Raw genomic sequence first — 6,538 nt, 5'->3', positions numbered from 1 at the left:
GGTGGTGGAAGAGTGGCTGAGTGACGGAGTGGGGTAAGAGGGGCTGAGGGAAGGGGTGGGGGGAAGTGAGGGGCGGGGAAGAGAGGGGCAAGGGAAGGGGTGGGGGGAAGAGGGGCTGAGGGGGGTGGGGGAAGAGGGGCGAGGGAAGGGGTGGGGGAAGAGGGGCGAGGGAAGGGGTGGGGGAAGAGGGGCGAGGGAAGGGGTGGGGAAGAGAGGGGTGAGGGAAGGGGTGAGGTAAGAGGGGGCATGGGGAGAGGGAAGGGGCGGGGGAAGAGAGAGGCGAGGGAAGGGGTGGGGAAGAGGGGGTGAGGAAGGGGTGGGGGAAGAGAGGGGCGGGGGGAAGAGAGGGGTGAGGGAAGGGGTGGGGGAAGAGAGCAAGGGAAGGAGTGGGGAAGAGAGCAAGGGAAGGGGTGGGGGGAAGAGAGGGGCAAGGGAAGGGGGTGGGGTTAAGAGAGGGGCGAGGGAAGGGGTGGTGGAAGAGTGGCTGAGTGACGTGGGGGTAAGAGGGGCTGAGGGAAGGGGTGGGGGGAAGTGAGGGGCGGGGAAGAGAGGGGCGAGGGAAGGGGTGGGGGAAGAGGGGCTGAGGGGGGTGGGGGGAAGAGGTGGGGGAAGAGGGGCGAGGGAAGGGGTGGGGGAAGAGGGGCGAGGGAAGGGGTGGGGAAGAGAGGGGTGAGGTAAGAGGGGGCATGGGGGAGAGGGAAGGGGCGGGGAAGAGAGAGGCGAGGGAAGGGGTGGGGAAGAGGGGGGTGAGGGAAGGGGTGGGGGAAGAGAGGGGCAAGGGAAGGGGTGGGGAAGAGAGGGGCGAGGGAAGGGGTGGTGGAAGAGTGGGCTGAGTGACGGAGTGGGGTAAGAGGGGCTGAGGGAAGGGGTGGGGGAAGAGAGGGGCAAGGGAAGGGGTGGGGGGAAGTGAGGGGCGGGGGAAGAGAGGGGTGAGGGAAGGGGTGGGGGAAGAGAGCAAGGGAAGGAGTGGGGGGGGAAGAGAGCAAGGGAAGGGGTGGGGAAGAGAGGGGCAAGGGAAGGGGTGGGGTAAGAGAGGGGCGAGGGAAGGGGTGGGGGAAGAGGGGCTGAGGGGGGTGGGGGAAGAGGGGCGAGGGAAGGGGTGGGGAAGAGGGGCGAGGGAAGGGGTGGGGGAAGAGGGGCGAGGGAAGGGGTGGGGAAGAGAGGGGTGAGGGAAGGGGTGAGGTAAGAGGGGGCATGGGGAGAGGGAAGGGGCGGGGAAGAGAGAGGCGAGGGAAGGGGTGGGGAAGAGGGGTGAGGGAAGGGGTGGGGGAAGAGAGGGCGGGGGGAAGAGAGGGGTGAGGGAAGGGGTGGGGGAAGAGAGCAAGGGAAGGAGTGGGGAAGAGAGCAAGGGAAGGGGTGGGGGAAGAGAGGGGCAAGGGAAGGGGTGGGGTAAGAGAGGGGCGAGGGAAGGGGTGGTGGAAGAGTGGCTGAGTGACGGTGGGGTAAGAGGGGGCTGAGGGAAGGGGTGGGGGGAAGTGAGGGGCGGGGAAGAGAGGGGCGAGGGAAGGGGTGGGGGAAGAGGGGCTGAGGGGGGGTGGGGGAAGAGGTGGGGGAAGAGGGGCGAGGGAAGGGGTGGGGGAAGAGGGGCGAGGGAAGGGGGTGGGGAAGAGAGGGGTGAGGTAAGAGGGGGCATGGGGAGAGGGAAGGGGCGGGGAAGAGAGAGGCGAGGGGAAGGGGTGGGGGAAGAGGGGGTGAGGGAAGGGGTGGGGGAAGAGAGGGGCAAGGGGAAGGGGTGGGGAAGAGGGGTGAGGGAAGGGGTGGGGAAGAGGGGCATGGGGAGAGGGAAGGGGCGGGGAAGAGAGAGGCGAGGGAATGGGTGGGGAAGAGGGGGTGAGGGAAGGGGTGGGGGAAGAGAGGGGCAAGGGAAGGGGTGGGGAAGAGGGGTGAGGGAAGGGGTGGGGAAGAGGGGGCATGGGGAGAGGGAAGGGGCGGGGAAGAGAGGGGCGAGGGGAAGGGGTGGAGGAAGAGGGGCAGTGGGAAGGGGTGGGGAAGAGAGGGGCGAGGGAAGGGGTGGGGGAAGAGGGGTGAGGGAAGGGGTGGGGGAGGGAAGAGAGGGGCGAGGGAAGGGGTGGGGGAAGAGGGGCTAAGGGGTGGGGAGAGGGGCTGAGGGAAGGGGTGGGGCGAGAGGAGTGAGGGAAGGGGTGGGGAAAGGGGAGGGGAAAGGGGCGAGGGAAGAGAGGTGTGAGGGGAAGGGTGGGGGAAGGGGCGGGCGGGGGAAGAGAGGGGCGAGGGAAGGGGTGCGGAAAAGGGGCGAGGGAAGGGGTGGGGAAAAGGGGCGAGGGAAGGGGCAGTGGAAGAGGGGTGAGGGACGGGGGTGGGGGAAGAGAGCAAGTGAAGGGGTGGGGAAGAGGGGGTGAGGGAAGAGAGGGGCAAGGGAAGGGGTAGGGGTAGGGGAGGGGCGAGAGAAGGGGTGGGGGGAAGTGAGGGGCGGGGGTGAGGGAAGGCGCGGGGGGGATGAGCGGGGCGAGGGAAGGGGTGGGGGGGGAAGCGAGGGGTGAGGGAAGAGAGGGGCGAGGGAAGGGATGGTGGGAAGAGAGGGGCGAGGGAAGGGGTGGTGGGAAGAGAGGGGCGAGGGAAGGGGTGGGGGAAGAGAGGGGCGAGGGAAGGGGTGGGGGAAGAGAGGGCGGGGGAAGAGAGGGGTGAGGGAAGGGGTGGGGGAAGAGAGCAAGGGAAGGAGTGGGGAAGAGAGCAAGGGAAGGGGTGGGGGAAGAGAGGGGCAAGGGAAGGGGTGGGGGTAAGAGAGGGGCGAGGGAAGGGGTGGTGGAAGAGTGGCTGAGTGACGGTGGGGTAAGAGGGGCTGAGGGAAGGGGTGGGGGGAAGTGAGGGGCGGGGAAGAGAGGGGCGAGGGAAGGGGTGGGGAAGAGGGGCTGAGGGGGGTGGGGGAAGAGGTGGGGGAAGAGGGGCGAGGGAAGGGGTGGGGGAAGAGGGGCGAGGGAAGGGGTGGGGAAGAGAGGGGTGAGGTAAGAGGGGGGCATGGGGAGAGGGAAGGGGCGGGGAAGAGAGAGGCGAGGGAAGGGGTGGGGAAGAGGGGGTGAGGGAAGGGGTGGGGGAAGAGAGGGGCAAGGGAAGGGGCAGTGGAAGAGGGGTGAGGGACGGGGTGGGGGAAGAGAGCAAGTGAAGGGGTGGGGAAGAGGGGGTGAGGGGGGTGGGGGAAGAGGTGGGGGAAGAGGGGCGAGGGAAGGGGTGGGGGAAGAGGGGCGAGGGAAGGGGGTGGGGAAGAGAGGGGTGAGGTAAGAGGGGGCAAGGGAAGGGGTAGGGGAGGGACGAGAGAAGGGGTGGGGGGAAGTGAGGGGCGGGGGTGATGGGGAAGGCGCGGGGGGGTATGAGCGGGGCAAGGGAAGGGGTGGGGGGGGAAGCGAGGGGTGAGGGAAGAGAGGGGCGAGGGAAGGGATGGTGGGAAGAGAGGGGCGAGGGAAGGGGTGGTGGGAAGAGAGGGGCGAGGGAAGGGGTGGGGGAAGAGAGGGGCGAGGGAAGGGGTGGGGAAGAGAGGGGCGAGGGAAGGGGTGGGGGAAGAGAGGGGCGAGGGAAGGGGTGGTGGAAGAGTGGCTGAGTGACGGAGTGGGGTAAGAGGGGCTGAGGGAAGGGGTGGGGAAGAGAGGGGCAAGGGAAGGGGTGGGGGGAAGTGAGGGGCGGGGGAAGAGAGGGGTGAGGGAAGGGGTGGGGGAAGAGAGCAAGGGAAGGAGTGGGGGAAGAGAACAAGGGAAGGGGTGGGGGAAGAGAGCAAGGGAAGGGGTGGGGGGAAGAGAGGGGCAAGGGAAGGGGTGGGGTAAGAGAGGGGCGAGGGAAGGGGGTGGTGGAAGAGTGGCTGAGTGACGGAGTGGGGTAAGAGGGGCTGAGGGAAGGGGTGGGGGAAGTGAGGGGCGGGGAAGAGAGGGGCGAGGGAAGGGGTGGGGGAAGAGGGGCGAGGGAAGGGGTGGGGGGAAGAGGGGCGAGGGAAGGGGGTGGGGGATGAGGGGCGAGGGAAGGGGTGGGGGAAGAGGGGCGAGGGAAGGGGTGGGGAAGAGAGGGGCGAGGGAAGGGGTGAGGTAAGAGGGGGCATGGGGAGAGGGAAGGGGCGGGGAAGAGAGAGGCGAGGGAAGGGGTGGGGGAAGAGAGGGGCAAGGGAAGGGGTGGGGAAGAGGGGTGAGGGAAGGGGTGGGGAAGAGGGGGCATGGGGAGAGGGAAGGGGCGGGGAAGAGAGGGGCAAGGGAAGGGGGGCAGTGGGAAGGGGTGGGGAAGAGAGGGGCGAGGGAAGGGGTGGGGGAAGAGATGGGGGAAGAGGGGTGAGGGAAGGGGTGGGGGAGGGAGAGAGGGGCGAGGGAAGGGGTGGGGGGAAGAGGGGCTAAGGGGTGGGGGAGAGGGGCTGTGGGAAGGGGTGGGGCGAGAGGAGTGAGGAAGGGGTGGGGAAAGGGGAGGGGAAAGGGGCGAGGGAAGAGAGGTGTGAGGGATGGGGTGAGGGAAGGGGAGTGGGAAGGGAAGGGGAAGAGAGGGGTGAGGGAAGAGAGCAAGGGAAGTGGTGGGGAAGAGGGGGTGGGGGAAGAGAGGGGCGAGGGAAGGGGTGGGGGAAAGTGAGGGGCGGGGAAGAGAGGGGCAAGGGAAGGGGTGGGAGGATGAGAGGGGCGAGGGAAGGGGTGGGGAAGAGGGGGTGGGGGAAGAGAGGGCTGAGGGAAGGGGTGTGGGAAAGTGACGGGCGAGGGAAGGGGTGGGGGAAGAGAGGGGCGAGGGAAGGGGTGGGGGAAAGTGAGGGGCGGGGAAGAGAGGGGCAAGGAAAGGGGTGGGAGGATGAGAGGGGCGAGGGAAGGGGTGGGGAAGAGGGGGTGGGGGAAGAGAGGGGCGAGGGAAGGGGTGGGGGAAAGTGAGGGGCGAGGGAAGGGGGTGGGGGAAGAGAGGGGCAAGGGAAGGGGTGGGGGAAGAGAGGGGCGAGGGAAGGGGTGGGGAAAGGGGAGGGGAAAGGGGCGAGGGAAGAGAGGTGTGAGGGATGGGGTGAGGGAAGGGGTGTGGGAAGGGAAGGGGGAAGAGAGGGGTGAGGGAAGAGAGCAAGGGAAGTGGTGGGGAAGAGGGGGTGGGGGAAGAGAGGGGCGAGGGAAGGGGTGGGGGAAAGTGAGGGGCGGGGAAGAGAGGGGCAAGGGAAGGGGTGGGAGGATGAGAGGGGTGGGGGGAAGAGAGGGGCGAGGGAAGGGGTGGGGGAAGAGAGAGGCGAGGGAATGGGTGGGGGAAGAGAGAGGCGAGGGAAGGGGTGGGGATCAGAGGGGCGAGGGAAGGGGTGGGAGGAAGAGAGGGATGTGGGAAGGGGTGGGGGAACAGAGGGGTGAGGGAAGGGGTGGGAGGAAGAGAGGGATGTGGGAAGGGGTGGGGGAACAGAGGGGTGAGGGAAGGGGTGGGGGAAGAGAGGGATGAGGGAAGGGGCGGGGATGAGAGGGGCGAGGAAAGGGGTGGGGGAAGAGAGTGGCGAGGGAAGAGAGGGGCAAGAGAAGGGGTGGTGGGAAGAGAGGGGCGAGGGAAGGGGTGGGGGAAGAGAGGGATGAGGGAAGGGTGGGGGAAGAGAGGGGCGAGGGTAGGGGTGGGGGAAGAGAGGGGCGAGGGTAGGGGTGGGGGGAAGAGAGGGCCGGGTGAGTGAGCACAAGAGACCAGCCTGTATGCTCTCGTCTTTAGGCGCGAGGTTAAATGCTCCAACAGTGCTTCACACTCGAGGATGGTGGGAATTGGAGGTCCCACAGATAATTGTTGAGAAACACAAAGGATTTAAAATCAGGTTGGTTCCCCTGCTGTTTCAGACGAGACAAGATGAGACTTTAAGGTCTGGCGATGTTTACAGGGCAGGACGACTCGCGATGAAGCAGCACTGGCCAAGACTAGGGCCACAGGGGATGGGACCGTGGGGGTTAAGCTGTAAACAAGTTGACCTGGTCAATAGCCGAGTGGGAGCAGTCAGAGGCAAAACGGAGACCAAAGAAGGTAAATGTTGTGAAAAGCAGAGCAGGGAGACGTGCCGGGCAGGTCAGCCTGGGCATGTTCCCCACTCCCAGAGGGGGCGAGGGAAACACAGAGAAGCTGAGCCAGAATATTTTCCCCATTTATTGACCAGAGAACATTCACCACCACCTCCCACCTTTCATCTCCCTCCCAGTTCTGACAGGTTGGGGAGGGTGGGGGTCCTTGTCCTGAATTACCGACTCTTGTGCCACACCACAAAGGCACGGACTGACCCGCCGAGTACTCCCAGGCCCTTCCAGTTTCACCGAGGACGGTCACAGTAACAAATCTGTTTGGTTTCTTCAATGGCAATGGGTGAGGGGTGGCGGGGCAGTGGGGAGCAACTTCTGGCAAACGACTGCGTGACAAGTTTGCACGGGGCAACGAAGCGAAAACCTTTATCTGGAGCAACACACGAGGGACTGGAGGAACCCAGCAGCGTTAACCCCAGCTCCCCGGCATCCGCAGCCCCTCTCTCTCTCTGACAGGTCTGAAGGGCTGCACCTTTTGGAGAAACTGACACTTTTAGAGCTTTGATTCAGCTTTGGTCCTATTCACAAGATTTTGTTTTAGAAAAGTGGCCGTG

The sequence above is a fragment of the Hemitrygon akajei genome, chromosome 25, assembly GCF_048418815.1.
Source record: "Hemitrygon akajei chromosome 25, sHemAka1.3, whole genome shotgun sequence".
In the NCBI taxonomy this organism is placed as follows: domain Eukaryota; kingdom Metazoa; phylum Chordata; class Chondrichthyes; order Myliobatiformes; family Dasyatidae; genus Hemitrygon; species Hemitrygon akajei.
The sequence above is the reverse complement of the archived record's forward strand: the minus strand, read 5'-3'. Positions refer to the sequence as shown.